Source organism: Chrysemys picta, chromosome 2 (assembly GCF_011386835.1).
Source record: "Chrysemys picta bellii isolate R12L10 chromosome 2, ASM1138683v2, whole genome shotgun sequence".
Lineage (NCBI taxonomy): Eukaryota > Metazoa > Chordata > Testudines > Emydidae > Chrysemys > Chrysemys picta.
Window position 1 is genome coordinate 176,692,764 of NC_088792.1, and position 19,850 is coordinate 176,712,613.

Genomic DNA, 19,850 nt, shown 5'->3' on the forward strand with positions numbered 1-19,850 from the left:
AAGGACAGTATCATTAGACATTTGATGTGAGCCATTATATTTATTTTATTATTAATAATCATAGGAATTACTGTATTGCCTAGAGCCCCAACCAAGACCTTGTCCCCACTGAGTTAGTCATTGTACAGCCATCCAGTAATGGATAATCCACACCCTAAAGAACCTGAACTCTAAATAACTCATTCTCTGGGCCACAGGTTCTTATGTACATGCATAGAGGCAAACGCTCATGCAACTATCAGAACCGGAGACCCTGAACTTGGAGCACAATGGGAGAACTACCTCAATGTGCACCGAGGGGTGTGGCATTGCAAAGGGAGCAGGGAGGAACAGGAAGGTGGTGTAGCTGTAGCCCTAGCGCATTCACCCGGGACCACAGAAAGTGCTCACGGTATTGTGGGGAATATACTATCTAAAAAGAATAGTGCCACCTGCATAATTCTTCTGATGCACACTGAGGCATACATTGGGCCTGTCTGGTGTCTATTGGACCATTGTTGGGTGAGCTCTTGAAGTATTCAACTCATTGCAAAACCTGCAGACTGAAGCTGCCTCCCCATTGTCTTATCGGGTGTATGTTCCTTTGTTTTTTGTATTGAGCAGTTTCCCCAAGAGACCCTATCTGGTGTTCATAAAACTTTAACTGTACTGCATTTATTTATGCCTAAATGCTTTTCATAAAATGCCATTTTTGTTTCTGCAACTCTAAATGATATTTAACAGTATCCAAACTAAATTTATTCACACACATTTTAAGAAGGAGCCCTAGACATAATGCATTTTTAACCATGTGAAATATATTAGTAATGGTACTTAAAGTAAGAAAAGAAAAATGATTTTGGCTTGCATTAGTTCCATCTTTGCAGTATGTAGATAAGTCCCATACCTTTGACAGCATAACTACATTAGGTTTGCCTCAAAGCTAATAGTCAGACAGCCCAATGTGCAACAGCCATAACTGGTACCTTGCATAAGAGGTGCTGTTTTAGCAGTAGCTTGCCATGCTATGTAGTACATCATTGCACATAACTCATAATAGACCATATGAATTCTTCTTCTTGGTGTATGCACAATGTGCTTCAGGTAGCACGTGACCAGGATTCATCACCGAAATTGGTCCACTAGTTGGATCATTAGCTTCCCCGGCATGGGCCGGGTACTGATGGGGAGTGGGATATGAATGCTGATCCATGCCCCCACCATATGAATTAAGGGAGGGGGTACAGTGTGCTGAACACCATACCGTACTGGGATTGTGACATCTGAGCAGTGTGTACAGCTACAATCAGCAGCGTTCACAAAGGGAAAGGGAATGATATTTGCCCCCTCCCCACCCTACACACAAGACTTCCTAAGCATTAGGCACAAAGTGTTTGTTTCTTTCTTGACACACATTCGGTCTGTATTATGGAAGCAGCCAAAAACTGAATACAATCCAAAGCTAGCTGAGAAAATGTTAAGAAAACAAAACTCCCAGAGTGTCATAACAATAATGTTAATGAGAAAGGATGTGTTAACCTCTCAAACAGAAGACTATTGTTAAATGCAAACCAGCTGGTAATCAGGTATGGGGTGGGGGAAGGGAGGGGTAGCAGACTACTTTGTTTAGCTAAAAATAACCAGACAGGGTTTTTTCCAACCAGAATAAAATAACGTGGCAGCATGGATTGAAAAACGAAACATTGTACTGATGAGTAGATGATACTTTTCCAGGCACTGCTGTGCAGGGAGTCAGGTCAGAATGCCACTGCGACAATGCCATTTGCCAGAGGCATTCTTCTGCCTGTATAGTACCCAGCCAAGCAGAATGTCTCCCAGGACACTAAGAGGCGCATGCTCAGTGATGGTTCCTACCCATTCTTTTCAGAACTGTGGTTTGTGCTGCCCCTGCACTGTCTGCATCCTATCAGTCACTTGGGAAGAGGAATGGATGGAGTGAAAGTATAGCAGCGTGAGGGTGGTGCAGTCAGGGCCGGATTAACTCTCCTGTGGGCCCGGGGCTATTAGATTTCGTGGGGCCCCTGTATACAAGTCTTTTTCCCGGGAGGGAGTTTGGTGCAGGATGGGGCTGGGGCAAGGGATTGGGGTGCAGGAAGGAGTGCAGGGTCTGGGAGGGAGTTTGGGTACAGGCTGGGGCTCCAGGCTGGGGCAGAGTGTTGGAGTGCAGAGAGGGTGAGGGGTCTGGGAGGGAGTTTGGGTGCAGGAGGGGATTCTAATCTGGGGCGGGGGGGGAGTGGTGTGGAGGAGGGGGTGCGAGGTGCAGGCTCCAGCTGGGAGGGGCTTACCACAGGTGGCTCCGGGCTGGTGATGCAGCAGGGCTCAGGCAGGCTGCCTGCATGCCATGGCCCCACGTTGCTCCCGGAAGTGGCTGGCTGCTAGCACGTCTCTGTGGCCCCTGGGGGGAGGGGGACAGCATGTCTCCGTGTGCTGCCCACGCCTGCAAGCGCAGCCATCATAGCTCCCATTGGCCGGGGACAGTGCTGGGGGCAGGGGCATCACGTGGAGCTGCCCCCGCCCACACACACACACACTAGGGACCGCAGAGACGTGCTAGCAGCTGGCTGCTTCCGGGAGTGGCACAGGCCCATGGCATGCAGGCAGCCTGCCTGAGCGCCCTGCTGCACTGTGGGACTTTTAGCAGCCTGGAGTTGGAGATTGCTGCCTGTGATTTATTTTTGCGGGGCCCCCCTTGAGCCAGAGTCCAGGGCTGCAGCCCCTGCGTTAATCCAGACCTAGGTGCAGTGATTTGGGTGCTAGCCTGGGACTTGGGAGGCCCTGCTCCACCATTGACATCCTAGGTTGCCTTGAGTTTGTTCTTAGCCTTTCTGTGCCTGAATTCCCCATCTGTAAAATGGGGATAATAACACTTTCCTACCTCACAGGGGTATTGGGAGAACAAATACATTAAAGATTGTTATGTGCTCAGATACTATAGTAGTGGGGGCCATGTAAATACCTAAGACAAATGTCAGAAAATACAATTTTACTTAACATAAGGCAATATAATTCTCAGGGTAGGTACTTGCTTCCTGAGAAAATGTAAAGCAATAAAAACTGCCATCACAAATATAAGATCCAGATTCCACTAGTGTGTCAGGAGGATATTAAACTGCAGTTACTAAAGTTAGACACTTTAAAATCAACAGGTCCAAATAATTTGCATCCAAGAGGTTTAAAAGAGCTGGCTGAGGAACTTGCTAGACTGTAAACATTTATTTTCAATAAGTGTTGGAATACTGGTTCTGGTGTCCACAATTCAAGAAGTATGTTGATAAATTGGAGAGGGTTCAGAGAAGAGCTACAAGAATGATTAAAGGATTAGAAAACATGCCTTACAGTGATAGACTCCAGGAGTTCAATCTATTTACCTTAACAAAGGGAACGTACAGGGGTGACCTGATCACAGTTTATAAGTACCTACATTGAGGAACAAGTATTTGATAACAGGCTCTTCAATTTAGCAGAGAACATTATAGCATGATCCAAAGGCAAGAAGTTGAAGTTAGACAAATTCAGAGTGGAAATAAGGCATACATTTTTAACAGTGATGGTAATAAAACATTGGAATAATTTATTAAGTGTCATGGTGGATTCTCCATCACTAACAAAGATTGGGTGTTTTTCTAAAAGATCTGCTCCAGGAATTATTTTGGGGAAGTTCTACGGTCTGTATTATACAAAAAATCAGACTAGATGATCGCAGTGGTCCCTTCTGGTCTTGGAATCTATGAGTCAGATTGAGGCAGACCTTGTGTGGATGCTCACACAGGGAGAGGAGGGATCTCACACCTGAGTAGAACTAGTCAAGATCCATGCCATACCCGTAAAGATTTTTGCCTGTGTAGAGGAGAATATTTTAAAAACCCCACTGAAGCCCATTTTGTTACTGTCTCAAAAAGGAGTTGGATTCCAACACATTCAATCAATAAAAGATCATATGCAGTCAACAGGATGATTTTTTTATTGCTCTACAGCATCTCTGGGGAAAGTATTTACCTTGAGAACTGTTTTGCCAGATGCTGAATAGTGCATGCACTTACTTCGGTAGTGTCCAAGCCATGCTATTGCCTCATTTGCATCTATCTACTAAATGGTTTAATTAATTTTGCATTGTGCTTACTGACTAGTTTTAATTAGCAGTTAAATCAGTTCAGTTAACGAAAAAATGTAGGTGTTTACTTGAATGCAAATCACAGTGGGTTCTCAGGGCTCGATTCAAAAAACAGTTCCACGCCATTGATACTGGATTTCTGCAGGCTTTATTCAGAAAAAGTGCATTCCACACTTTTTTTCCTGTCAATAAAGTGTAGGCCTTTATGATTCATTAACTGGCTCGTCCCTCTCTTTTTTTTTGCTCTTTCATTCTATACTAGAGGATAGCTTTGGGGAGCCAATAGCAAGGAGAGTAAGGCAGACAAAATAGGGGCCTCCCCAGCCTGCTTCACTGAAAACACTGTGTGTGTACTCTATACACATAGAAAAAGGGAAATGCTGTTGCTGCGTTACTGTGTGCCATGGTGTCTCCCTTTAGTGGCTGATCCCAATAAGCCAGTGCTGGTTACTCTCAGCTAAACGAGATTTCCTGCAGATGGGGCATGAGCTTGCATTTCTGGTGCTGAAGGTCTTGAGCCCCTTCTACATTCCAGACACTGGAAAACAAAACCACAGTAGCATCTGACTTCTGTGAAAAAAGATCTCAAACTGCTTGTTATCTGCATATAGATAGTATCACAGACCAGTCAGTTCTCCCTCTCCCTCATTGGCCACATGTTCTGTCAGGAGTGCTGGAACAATTTTTATAGTGGGGGTGCTGAGAGCCATTGACCCAAACTGTAAACCTTGTATATAATGGAAACTACTTCAAGCTACGGTGTGCGGCAGCACCCCTTGTTCTAGCACCTATGTGAACTGTGGACAGGAGGGGGGTCACAGAACATTACTGCATGAAACCCCACATAAAATAACTTTGAGATAGATGCCCGATACCATCTCCTGGGCCCTCTCTGAGAGAGAAGTGTACAACTAATCAAGAGAAACTCCATTTTATTCCATACAATTGACAAGTCAGAGAAATCTTGTGATCACTGGCATTAAAGGCTGTTGTTTCAGATTTTAAAGAATCAGCTTGGACACCAGGCTTGTATCTGTCGTTATGTGGGGATCATCGCCAGTGGGACTGATGTATCTTCATGACAAAGCCAGACAGAAAGCCAGACTGAAACATCAAGCAAATCTGCCCTGAGACTCCAGAAGGTACCACAATTACCTTACTCTACCTTTCTCAGTAACCTTATCCAAAAAGGGAAGATCAGAGACAAGATGATAATTGGTGAGATCGCCAAGAAATGACTTCATGAATCTGGGTCTAATAACCACCCATTTGAAAGAAACTGGCACCTTGCCTTTCCATAGGGCGATGTCATTCAGCCAGTAACTACAGATCAAAGTCAACCAGGGTAATTAATTGAGGAGTTAAGTTGGTAATCAGTTTGGAAAACAAAAATCTCAGTCCTTGGAGCCTAAAGAAATATTAGCTGGAATACACATTCTCTGTAGTTTTATTCTCAAATTAAATTTAATTTCATAAATGTAATTTCATAAACTATTCATCAGCTGTCTCATGTAGGGCTGCTGTGCCAAGCACATGTGACAAAGACCTCTTCCCAAGCCTTAGAAGTGAAATAATTACTTGCACTGTTACTGCCGGTGCTCTACACATCCTGTGTGTATATTCAGCTTGAGTCTGTTCTCATGGATGGGAGCTCAGCCACTGACTTCAATACAAGCAGGATCAGAGCATTATTGAGGATTCCAACCTCTAGCGCCATCATTCTGGCATTTTATTTAGGATTAAACTCACTAAAATAATAAATAAAAAAATTAAGTAACTTCAGTCGGAAATCTATTTTCTAAAAGTCTGAAAAACATATCAGTCATCGCATCGGTCTCATGATGTAAAAGGGATTTTGACCCATTTATTTAGGACTCCCATTTGGATCAGGCATTATATCAGCCACTGACTTCCCTTCTGATGCGTTCCCACTTCTTTAGCTACTTTATCTCTAACGCTGTAGTGCTTTGTATTCATTAGAGGCAGGCTTTGAGGAAATAACCTTTGACATTAATCAACAGGTGTCATAAAGCATCAGTGCCTACATAACACAGAGTCCAATGCTATCACAGTCTACTTCATACTAGTCTGTAATGAAAGCAGCTCAGGATTGTTGAGTCATTAAAATAAATCATGCTTCATCTACAAATTAAAAACTAAAAGTTAATGGGCCTAATTCTGCTCTCAGTTGATTTTAATGAAGTTACTTAGATGTAACCGAGGAAATGTGGTCCATTAACTCCTAGTTTTTTATTTAAGGCATTATGTGGGTGCTTGAATGTAAGTGCTGGCCTTTTAACTATTAAAAATAATAAATAGAAAGCATGTCAGTTTTTAAAAACCTTAAGTGGGAGCTTGTGAAGAGCTGTGTCCTGTGTAGCAGAGCTCAGAGCAAGAAGCTAACTGTAACCCGGCTAAGAGTAGAAATGTATCACCTGGTGCTTGGATGTTTTGGTGTTACAATGCTAGCTTGTTGTCTCGGCTGTATCACATGAGGGCACTGCATAGCATCATTTACAATGATGCAGGAAGTTGGGGGAAAAAAAGGCTCAATCAACTTCCAAAGCTAGCAGAGTTTTAATAGGCCAGCCTTTCATTAAGTGAATTCCTAAATGTTGACCAAATTCTTTCAGATCTAGGCAGCTAATGGCTCAGGATGCATGTGATGCACTTGTCATTACACAGACACTGATAAAAATCCTTGAAGCTGCTTTTTCCCAGAAAGTTCACATGAGTTGGGCCGGGGGGGGGGGGGGGGGGGAGCGGCGGAGGGAGAGAAGAAACTTCTCTTCAGTGGTTTCTTTCATGTCACAAGAAGGAGGGTCATGTGTTTTAGTTTAACTAATACATTCCAATAAAATGATTTTCAAAGGGACAGGACAAATAATGGGCATTTTACATATGGTGGCTGTGCATGTCAGATGGAGCTAATTTTCTCATACACAATATATTTGTTATTCCACAAGCTGGTTATAATTCATTTAAGGTCTCTTTTTAAAATTAAATTTTATCTACTCAACTAATAAAATGGCCCAGTGAAGCCTTTATGGTCGATATAATTTGGTGAATGATTTAGTTGACATTTCTTTTAGGATATTAAAGTTATGTCATTACTCTCACAGTTTTTAAGCACTAACCCCCCCCCTCAAAAAAATCCTCCTGTCTGCGCAACCTATTTTTATAATGCTAGATGTTGAGATTTTTCACTAGAAGTAATAGTTTTTAGTTTATTTTATGTATATCAAAATTAATTTGTATACATATAATTATTAGCAAATGATTCCTTATAATGATTGTATTTTTGCTCCCAAGATAAGTATATACTGCCATCCCATTCCTTATCACTGATAATTGTATAGGCTGATAGATATGTCTTTCTTTCAGAGAAGATCTTAAACTGAAGTCCTCCTTGCTATATAGTCAATAGAGATTTCATTAGTGTCCTGACACTTCGCCTTTCAAGGTAGCATGTTTATCACCTTCCTTGTCTTCTGAACGGTGATACAGCATCTCTGCCTATGAACATTTGACAAAATGACAAATGAAACATCCAGACAGCCTTCTTGTAACATATCAAAATAGTTTTGTGCTGTAATGCTTAATTATCAACCGGAGTTGAGAAGCTTAAGAGTGCAGCATTGGGTGGAAGTAGCTTCTTGCCTTCACAGGAAACAGTATGCAATTAGCCAGGGTCAAAATGCCCAGGATCAGCATTGCTTAAGGCTAGAAAAACAGAGCTAGGGCTATGGCAGTATCACAGGCTGCAGGCCAATTGTCTCCCTATAGCAGGATGCCTTTGACTTAAGTTCCTAATTAAACTACCAGGCATGTCCAAGTCTGGCTTTCTTGTGTACAACTTATTTCCCACTCAAAGGCTTACAGTGTATTGAAGTATATTTCCAAGAGATGAGGATTAAAGTACAAAATATAGGCACTCATTATTTACAATGGTGGATTTTTTGAATAATTAACATTACAATAATATAGCTAAAAATGGTCCCTTAAAAAAAATTCTCCAAGCAGCCAGCATTTTAGATTCACCATCAGCTGTTTGAATTACTAGTAAATTGCTCAAATGAAAATAGAATGTAGGTGACTATGGGCCAGATTCTCTCCTCTGTTGTGCTCCTGACAAGCTCATTAAAGTCAATTCAGTTACCATCATTTTCTGTATGGAAGGGCAGAAATTAATTACATAAAACTTAATTATATTCCCTACAATCATCTGCCCTTGCCATATCTGCCTAATTTGCAGCTTCCCACCTTTTGATACTGTTCTGGTGAATTGTTGGTGTTTGTTGTTCAAGCTGTGTTGGTTAGTTATGTCTGAGCAGATAAATCACATAATTTGTCCCTCCCTGCCCCCTGTTCCCAGCACGCCTTCCATGACTCCCTTTTTCTGTCTGGCTAAATGTATAGGGTCCTCTATATGTGCCTTTATTTCCGTCTTGACAATGTCTTGTGCCCACCCCTTAGGATCCATCCTTCCACTTCACCCAAAGGAATTCCTCTCCATTCCAAGATCAGCAAGCATGGCTCTTTGCTGCCCCTTTGTGTGCTCCCCAATCCACTACTTCAAGTCCATATCCCTCCTGGTATGTTGCTCACCTGCACTATGACCCAACCAGATTGCCACTGGTTTTCTACTTTGCCCCTCCGCTAAATTCAGCATGAGGAAGCAATGAGTTTATATTTATCAATATTTATACTCTAAGAGTTGCTGTTTATACATTTAACACCTCCTCTTTATATCCTCATAAAACATCCCCTGACCCACTAACCCTCCCAGAAATATTTAAAACCATTTCATTTCAGCATATCTTAAGCAAATGCAAATACATTTGGAGTTTCTAGTCCAAGTCATTTTGGCAATAAGATGAGCCAAAAAAGAAGAGAGAGAATAATTACAACGAAGTGAACCACAGCTATATTTTCAAAATGCCATAACTTTAAAACTCTTTGACTATTAGTAAACTTTGCAGGCAACATCTATCCTCAGATCAGATGTGGCATGCAAAATTTGAGGAAACTTTTGTTTCTTTTGGGGAACTTTGGTAGTGGGTTTGAAAATTGGTCTTGAAACGTCCCTATAAAACAGTGGTTCTCAATCTTTTGTATTGGTGACCCCTTTCGCACAGCAAGAATCTGAGTGCGACCCTCTCCCCTTATAAATGAAAAACACTTTTTAAATATTTAACACTATTATAAATGCTGGAGGTGAAGTGGAGTTTGGGGGTGGAGGCTGACAACTGGTGACCCCCACATAATAACTTCATGACCCCTAAGGGGTCATGACCCACAGTTTGAGAACCCCTCCTATAAAGCAATTACCACTGTTCCATAGTGTCTTGTACCAGGGTGTGTGTGTGTGTGTGAAAATATTACTCTACCAAAACTTTAATGGAACCTGTTCATGGCATGAATGCTGCCACACTCAGCCATTACATAAAAGCACATCAGCTGTGCAGATCTGGAAGTGGTACAGAATTTGAAGACCCACACTTCTTGAACATAACTGCAGAGTAGACAGCTGTTCAGGCAATTGTTGCCTCTTTCTGTACCTGTGCCTCAAGGCTGGATCTATGTCTTTTGTTTATTCCTGGTGCCTGACCACTAGAACACAATGGGTTCTCTAGTAATATTTTCCCTTGAAAGTACACTGATTATCTTCCTAATGAGAAACATCATAATTTGAATTACATTTACATTTGTGCTAAAAGAGCACAGCCTCAAAGCGCAATCCAAAAGATTGTTACGTGATGGATTATCCCTGACAGAATTTAGAAAAATGTCACGTATCTCAAATACAAGCCAAGAGTTTGTAGTGGGAAGGCTGCCTCTGATAGCTTAATATTAGAAGCTTCATAAGCACATCTATTTTAAGGCTATGAGAGGCTTGCACAGATTTTTCTACAACTTTTGAGGACTCTTCCAAACCAGCAGGAGAGGTGGATCCCATCAGCCTCATAGCTTGGAGGACCATCACACCAGCAAGAGCTGAGATATGGTAAAGTGGCCCTTAAGTTTATAAATATTTCCAAGATCCACCATGTGGTTCTGACATCCTCATCTGGGCCTCTGTGCTCTGAAGAGCTTAACAAATTAAGCCTCACTACATCCAGTTTTCTGTACTAACACATTTTGATGTGATCCCATAAAAGCTCGATTCAGGCTCTTCTTTGTGCTTCTTGCCTGCAGATGCCATTATCCAAAAAGTTAGGGGTTGTCACTTGACAACTTAATTCACTGTCCTCCCAGAGATTGGAAGAGGGAATAAACATGAAAAACCTTCCCACTTAAATTGATGATTCATGCTGCCATCCCTCCTCCTCGCTTTCTCCTTGTTGTGTTGCTCCACATCTGAAATTCCCCACATGCTTGACAGAAGAGAAGGGAGGAAGGGCGAGAAGTCTCATTCTGAATACAAGACCTGTGCTTAGCCATCTCCTTCTAAATATGACATTCCATTTCGACAGCTCCATGTGCTGCTGCTGGTGCAAAGGTTTGAATTTCCTGCAGGCAGAACAGTGCAACTTGTAACTTTTATTTTTCAGTGGAGCTCTTGAGGACATTCTGCCACATCTACACCAGGAACGTCAGTAAACTCTCAGGGCATGGCCTTTGAGTGACTCATTTGCCTAAACCTGCTGGTGAGTTGAATGCTTTAATATAGCTCTCTTGAGAAGGCAGTTGCAGAAACAATTTTAGAAACACATAATCTAATTATTTATTGGAAAAGCTTTAGGCTACGTCTGAACTTCAAGCAAGGGCTGTGATTTCCAGCTCACGCAGACATACTGGTGCTAGCTGTCATCTGAGCTAACATACTAAAAATAGTAGACTAGCTGCAGCACCTAGGGTGACCAGACAGCAAGTGTGAAAAATCGGGACAGGGGTGGGGGGTAATAGGATCCTATATAAGAAAAATACCCCAAAATCGGGACTGTCCCTATAAAATCGGGACATCTGGTCACCCTAGCAGCACCACAGGAAGCGATGGCGCTGTTGGGTATGTACTCAAGGCTGCTAGCATCTGCTGCCATTGCCTGTGCTACTTTAGCTCAGATGAGAACTAGTGTTTGAATGTGGGCTGAAAATCACATCCTTAGCTTGTGGTGTAGATTTAGCCTTAGTTTGGCTTCCATCCAATTCACAGAATTTCATGATTTTCTAATGCCCTGGGCATGGGCCCAATCCTGCGCTCATTGAAAATAATAGCCAGATTCCCACTGACTTTAGTGGGAGCAAGATCAGGCCACAAAAAATCAGTTTTGACAATGACATATACCACGTATATTAGTATAAATTCATACATCACTTCCTTAGTATGAAGCTTGGAACTCATGATTTACCAATAAGGCCATTCAACAATAAGTAAAGGTAGCACTGAGTGTGCTTCAAGTGGCAATATTCTCCCTCCCTCCCTTGTTCCAGTAGACATGTTTGGGGGCTTTTTGTATTTCATATTTGTTGTTCTTTTTGTGTAATATATTTTAAATACATGATTGATTAAATATCCTATTTTTAGTTATGGAAGGGGCACAGGGGAGACATGATGGAAATAAGACATACATTTTTAACAGTGAAAGTAATTAATCATTGGAACTATTTACCAATGGTCGTGGTGGATTCTCCATCACTGACAATTTTTAAATCAAGACTGGATGCTTTTCTAAAAGAGATCTGCTCTAGGAATTATTTTGGAGAAGTTGTATGGCCCGTATTATACAGGAAATCAGAGTAGATGACCACAGTGGCCCTTCTGGCCTTGGAATCTGTGAATCTCTGTCACTTGCCTCAAAGAAACCCCAACAACCAGGGCCAGCTCCAGCTTTTTTGCCGCCCCAAGTGGTGAAGCGGGGGGAGGGGGGGGTGAAAGATAAAGCCACGATCGATGGCACTTTGGCGGCAGCTCTACCGCACGGCTTCTTCAGTGGCAATTCGGCGGCAGGTCCTTTGCTCCGAGAGGGACTGAGGGACCCGCCTCCGAATTGCCGCCGAAGACCCGGACATGCCGCCCCTTTCCATTGGCTGCCCCAAGCACCTGCTTCCTTTGCTGGTGCCTGGAGCTGGCCCTGCCAACAACCATCTGTTGTCCTATCATCCAAAGCATCCAAAATTGCTCTGTTCTCAAAGAAATGGTTTATGAATTTGCTCGTTAAAAATACATGCAGTTTTTTTTCTATGCACCAGTTTTACTTTTCAATTCACATAGAAAATATGTTGTGACAGTGCAATATGTACTCAAGGTTATTCTTACTGTTAGTTAAAAGCAGATTAACTCTGAAAACATTTGGAGTGCTGCACATATGTGCATTTCCTACAGGACTGGCAGGTAGAAATCATGCAAATAGCACTTCTATAAGAGAGTAGCTATATGCTCATTCTACCTTTGACTGCTTCAGAATAGCAAGAAAGAACAGGTTTGGGTCAAAGCAGAAAAAAGGTGGAGGGGTGAAAATCTCATTGCAGTGTGCTTTTGTCCGAGCGTGGTATCCTTTCTCAGCTACAGAGGGTCCTGTGGCACCTTTAAGACTAACAGAAGTATTGGGAGCATAAGCTTTCCTGGGTAAGAACCTCACTTCTTCAGATGCAAGAGATACAATCCCTCAGCTAAGGGATACAATTGTTGTATTTACTGCAAGATCTGAGAGGGCATGAGGCATATAAAGGGTCTATATCACACTTTCACTGATGGAAAGAAGCAGAGTGCCAAGAGGGTATAGTGCAGTTAGTACATGTGTAAGTTAAAACCACAGTTCTACAAAGAGGCCTATGTAGACAGTTCACCACTGATTCTACTCTCTCTGCCAAGCTACATGCCCTGTATATCACTGAGTTCCAAGGTAGTGTTTGGTGATTTATGCTGAATGGTATTGTGTACCTTCCTTTAAAATCTCCTTGGCTCCTCTAAATCATTTCTGGGAGATTAATGCTGTTTTGGTCCTTTTCAGGCTGCACATTGAAGACAATGTGACATAAAACGAACTGAGTGATGTGACGAGGAAAACATCTTTGTCAATTACATGGAAAACTCAACTGTATTCAAAATTACAGGTTAGATTGACAATCTTATTACTAACATTCTAAAAATTCTAAATTACTAAAAAGTGTTTTTTTCCACAGAATTATAGAAATGAGCTGACTGAAGAAAACATAAATCCTTCTAGTTCATCCTTTTCCCTGCAGCAGGGATACTCAGATACGTTTTTAGAGCTGTGTGTGAAACGTGCTGCTGTATAGTGCAAAAGATGATGCTCGTTACAAAATGAAAGTAAAAAAGAAAAGTATGCACTGAATAGAACAGATACCCTACTGGAGTAAGAATTCTGGATCTCTACTGATATTCTAAATTCCTTTTGCAATTGCAGATGAGTGCATTTCTATGAAGCCAGTGGTATTTATACTTTGTTATTGTTGTTACAATTTTAAGAGATTCCATGAGTTAGGTAAAATATATCATAGAATCACAGAACCATGCTGTTAGAAGGGGCCTCAAGGATCATCTAGTCTAACCCCCATATATACATTTCTGTAAACTAACATGTTTACAGAAGATCAGTTTGTTTATTTGCTAAGGCCCCAATCTTGCAAACAAGTACATACATAGCTATCTGTATACATGGAAGCAGTCCCAATTATTTCAATGAGACTACTCACATGAGTAAAGTTAAACACATTCATAATTGTTTGCTGGATTTGTGCCTTAATATGGATTGTCAAACCACTGCAGGAGGGGAAGGCCGGTCTTTTCAATAGGGCCCTAGTTTGATGTGCTGGAGATTGGAGTCCTATTCGGGCTCTGACACAGACTTCCAGTGTGACCTTGGGCAAGCCACTTGAGGCCCGATCCAGTCTGTTGATGTCAGTTGGAGTATAGACTTCAGTTGGCTTTGGATTAGGCTGCTAATCTCTCTGTACCTCAAAACCCTTTCTATAAAAAGGGGGCAATACATCTTTCCCACCCACATAGGTGTTGAGGATAAATCCATTAACGTTTGTGTGGCTCTCTGATATTATGCTGATTAGCACTATAGAAGAGTCAATAAATAAATAAAATGTAAAGCACACGTCCACTCTCTCGTGAATACATTTCTTTTTTATTCACTTAGATTCTTTAGATTCCAAAATCACATGGTAAAATGGAAGGCAAATACACCATACTGCTCTGATCTGCTTTTCAGGCCATCCTGTTACTATTTCTGTTGCTGTTTGGAAAGTTCATGACTGTGGACCACTCTTAAATGCCGTAAAAATCAATACAAAAGAAAAAATGTAAACACATTTATTCTTCTTTTATTCAATGTCCATGTTGCTGACTTTTGCTTGACCAGATGTTCCAGAGTTTCAAATCTGTTCAACTGTAGTTGTTAGCAAAACAATTCTTCTTTCACCAGAAGGTTAGGCTCATATTTTTAACAAGATGGTTTTGATTTCTTTTATATTATTATTGTTGTTGTTAAATAGAGGTTTAATGTATTAGTTACTAATATTAGCACTCATCATGGGCTTTTAGAGCAATGGTATTAATGACTGTAGCTTCTTGCATATATTACTGGTGCAATGTATAGTTACTTTAGAATACTGAGTGCCCAATTTTAACCAAATGATACTGCTTCTGTAATTTTGGTTTTAAAACACAAAGGCTAAAGATAAGTAACTATCTTTTTGATAGAGGCTGGAAAAGCTTAAGGTTTTGCACTCTGTGTGGTAGTTTCCCTTCTCTTTCTTTTCCTGGATATAACTGACAAACAGGCATTGTCCCTTTAGTGAGCTCTGCAATATTACTTTGACCCCAACCCATCAATCTGCCTCAATTGGATAATGATCTGTAATCACTTTCTTTCAGGGGAGTCTATAAATTTGCCAAGGCCCCATTCTTCTCTGAAGGACTCCTTATGTTCACTCTCATTTGTGCAAATGCTCTCTCTTTTACAGTGCTAAATAGCCATGCACATGGTCCATTCTCCTCAGAGGCACCAGGCTGTTCACTGCTGATTTTCCATGGCTCTGCTCTCTAAAAGGAGGCTAAGCGCTACATGCCAGGTCTCAGTGGGGTGCAGGCCCGAGCCACGCCACTTCAAGAGCAGCCGCTTTTCTCATTAAGACTGACCCATCATTAAGTCGCTTTGTGCCAGCCCTTGTAATCGATGAGCTTACTCTGTAGTGCAAAAAAGCTAATAAGGATAAGAGTGGGATGGAGAGGAGGGAAGACATTAAACCACTTAACAGAGAAACCCACCTCCTTTAAGGCTTAGAAGCATATGTCACTAGCAAAGCTCAAGGAAGCCTGCAGGGTTCAGACTTATAGTGATTTATTTGATTATCATATAAGTAATTCTTCAAACATCCCTATCCTGTCCTATTTATTGAACCCAATAAATGGAATAAGCCTGAAAGGTGGTTTATACTCCTGCTGACCTCTCTCTTCTCATTAAGGAGGATTAAAGGCTGAATGGGATAAAATTGAACTTGGGTAAGGCTCAGGGATGGCTCCATGTATATATATGGACCATTGTGGAGCATTAGGTATTATTTTTATCCTCCGGGTCACTCCAAAATAGTGTATAGACTGAAAGAGTCAGAGGATTTGTAGAGCTGCTACTGTATTAGGGAAATTCCTGCTTGATATTTTTTTCCTGACCAGGCTGAGAACTGTAATCTGTGCACTCATTACAGCTTTGAACTCTTAAAATAAAAATTGCAAGAACTTTAACAAATATGGGAGCAAATCAGGAGCTAGGCAAGCTTCATTAAACTTGCAGCATTTAGAGGGCTCTTGTCTTTGGATGGCTGAAGTAGGAATTCTCCAGGTTCTACTGCAGATAAAGCCATCCATCTACTACAGCACTTTAGGAATATGCAAATCAGGTGAGAATTAAGCGGCTGCAATATATGTGTACAATAAAATGCCTTAAAGAAATAAAAGGACTGCAAATATCCAAATGTTTAAAAAATATTAAGCATCATAGAAAACTTAATCGGTGGGAAAACATATGACAGAAAAAAACAATAAATCAGACCTCTTATAGGATGGTGAGGAAGGGATGGTGCCACGTGTCGAAGGGCTCACTGAAGAACAATTGCTCCCTGGTGTGAAGATGGTCTGTGAAGTGCATACCATTCTTAGGTGATTTGTCTGCCCCCTCTTCCAATGTGTCACCTAACCTTGCAGAGCTGCATGGAAAGGAAACAGCAATGGTCTCATCTCCTCCCTTCCATGTCTCACCCCCTCTGAGGCAATTTATGCTCCTAGGGGCACAGTGAGGAAGCAGCCCCTACACAACCCCAAATGCAGGGATGGTGCATGTGACTGGCATTTGAATGAGATGCACAAGGATTGGGTGCTACTTGTGTGCTCCCCTCAAGGCAAGTGCTCAAAGACCAGCCACAAGCTAATCCTAGGTTGTAAAGTGAAGCACTTAAAAGTCAAGAAATGCTAAAGTTAAGAGTGTCAAAACAGCCTTAACTCTGCCCCCTTTTGCATATGAAATACAATATGGGTCAGATCCTCAGCTGATGTAAATTGATGTATTGATTCCAAAATAGTTAGACCAACTTACTGAGGATCAAGGCTACAGTCTTTAATTATATGATCACAAACAATTATTGTCTGAGTACTTCTGACTTACACGGTGCACAGGTTGGACAGCGCTCAGTGAATGAGGTTGCTGTTCACTATCTATTATCATCCAATGAGTACACTCTTATCTTTTTTACTATACACCACTATCTCATCCATCAGGCCTCCTCTAGACTTTCACTCTAACTTGATGGCATAAATTTGGTATCTATGTCAATGTTTGAATTTAAAAATTGTTGTCCAGATATTATGCCCAAACCTGGAAATATAATCTGAGCTAACAAGTATATGGTTTCTGTTTTGATTTATTGAAATAATCTAATGCTGAGAGAATTGCAGAGTGGAAGTACCCAGTCCAAACAACAGCTACTTGATGTGATGTCTTCTGCTAGCATTCTGCTACAGTTATGCCACACAATGTTTTGGAGTTGTATGTTGTCATCACAGAAAAGCCATACAGACTAATCTGCTTCAAATCAGGGCAGTCTTTTCTAGCTGGTAGTTAGTACTCTTAATAAATACACATCTTGTTTTCATTTTAATCATGATTCCAAAAGATAACCATCTCAGAGGAAATTTGTTTCCACTATGTTAAAAATTCCATTGGAAAGTTGCCTTCCATTGTAACCCATTAAACACTTCATAGATAGCATGTAAGAAAAAGAAGCAAAAGCCCGTCTGGTTCCTCTCAGGAGTGCAAGTTAACTCCAGTGAAGCCAATCCACACTTTTGCCAATTCCAAGCTCTTCTGTAGCATTCTAATGATTTATCAGTGTCATCATCACATGGGAACATGCTTGTTTGTAAAAGCCTGAAAAGAATCCATGGCCTACATTTCAACAAAAATCACATTTCAAGGTGGTCAAAATTATGGAAATATATAGGAAAATAATTGCTAGCTCTATTTTGAATTGGTCACTGAAAAATAGAGGACCTAGTGGTGAAAGGCTCAGACAGAAAGGTGACTGTTCCCTTTTAAAGCACCTCCCTATTGAAAATTGGGCATATTATCAGAGTGCCTGAAGCATTCAGCTACTACAGTGATGGGAAAGGTATAAACACGTAGGATATGAAAGCAGAAAGCCCATGGAAGGATAGATTACAAGCTTATTTCCCCCCACCCCTCCATATTAGCTCAACTCCACTGGCCAGTCTGTTTTAGGAGGGTGGAGGTGGAGCCTTGTCTCCTCTCACATTCTACCTGCCCCCACCCACCTGCTTGAAAGGGAGAACCAGGTGCCCAGCTCCCTCATGTTCTTGGGACAGATGCAGCAAGGTGCAAGGGAATGGGTTTTAGTCCTTCTTATTCCTCTTCATGGCTGCATTAGGGACAGGCATGATCTGGCCCTAAATTAGTGACATCATAGCATTACCAAAATTCTATCAGCAATACGACTATAGTACTTTTTATTAAAATACTGACTCAAAGCATTTTTACTTTACAAATCACTTTTAGGATAATTATTTTGTTCTCCTAGCAGTAATGAAAAGGTAACATGGAAGCACACTGATTGGTTCAGTTTAACAAGATGGACACTCCATAAGCACACTCAGGTCGTCTGTTGAGCCACCCTAGACACGGGTGTTAGAACACTACATAGGGATGCAAAGTAATTATTTATGAGTCATAGGCACATCTTATCAACACTACCAGACAGGGTAGCAGAGGCTTTGCAGCCTCCCTCTCATTCAGAGGTGGGGGAAATAGGGTCTGCGACATAGAGCACATACAAGGAAAATAGTTAAGTTTGGGTAGAAAGCTTAAATTTATGTACAGTTATTTGTTATTTGAATTACCAATAAAGCCACACCTCTTGAAGTGGATAATTACAGTATGTGTACCGTGTATTCAGTTCAGAGATGGATGCTCCTACAGCTATTTACATAAAATTACTGTATTTATTAAAATATTCTAAATATTAAGCAATACAGGGAAAATATCAGTTTTTGCATCTCCCACTGTCAGAAATCACTCAAAATGTCACTTTACTGTACTATACATATTTCATCTTCTTTCATCATATAAAATGCAACAAAGTTTTTATGAAATTCCTCCTTATAAATCATCAGTAGTAATAAAGATACTGCATGCCAAATTCTGCCCGCAGTTCCATCCATGAAATCATATTTTCTTCAGTGAGGTTGCACAGGGCTCATTGAGTGGAATTTTAGTAAACAATTTGGTTGATGATCTAGATCACTTTATCCTTTACCACACTGGCTCCGCAGGGGTTAAAAATGGTAAAAATGTCTCTAAAATATGAAGATGTGATTTAGAACACACAGTCAGTAATTGCGTTGACTAAGGAGGGACCAGTTTTGCATAGTGACTTTTTAGGGCAGAACTGAGCTTTACAATTTCAGTTTGAAAACATTATCTTTTTATTAATTCAATATTGTAGCTTTTCTTTAACACTGTAAAGAAACTATTGGTTTTTGTCTGGCAGACCGTGGGAAGAATCAGATAGAAGATGTGACCTTGGACGTCTCCGTAACATGAACAGAAATTGCAACACCGATTCTCATTTACACTACGGTTCCTTTACCCCACTGTAGAAGCACACGATGGTTGTAAAGCGAATGTATATGCAATGTACTCCAACTTTAAGGTGCCTTTACACTGCCAGAGTGATGTAGTGGCCTCAGTGTAAAGGAATATCAAGCCCTACATATACGCAATGAACTTCATATACCTCAGCATGTACTCCCGATCCGTAAGAATAGTCTGTTGACCCCTGCTTCTTTTTTTATTTCTTGGTAGTACTACGTAGCAGTAATCATAAATTGTACAATTACTGATTCTCAACTATATTGCTGATGTATATTCCTATTAATAGCATTATCTGGTGCAGCAGTCCATAAAGTCCACAGTTTTTTCGCTTTAACACTATACTTACTGACTTCCAAGAATAAATAACCAAAGGCATCCTGGTTTTTCCCCAAAATTCGTCCATTTGTTTTTTCTTTGGTACATGTTCTTTTTCAGTTAATAAAATATTTTACCTCTGTTTTATTCTGAAATCTACCGAATTCCCATCAGGAGTTGCAGTTTCTTTTTAACTGCTTAATAATTACAATTGTAGGCATTTTATTTATTACAAAGTGGTTTGGGTGTAATTGATTAGGTTGCACAGTGTCATGAAACCAGTGACGGTA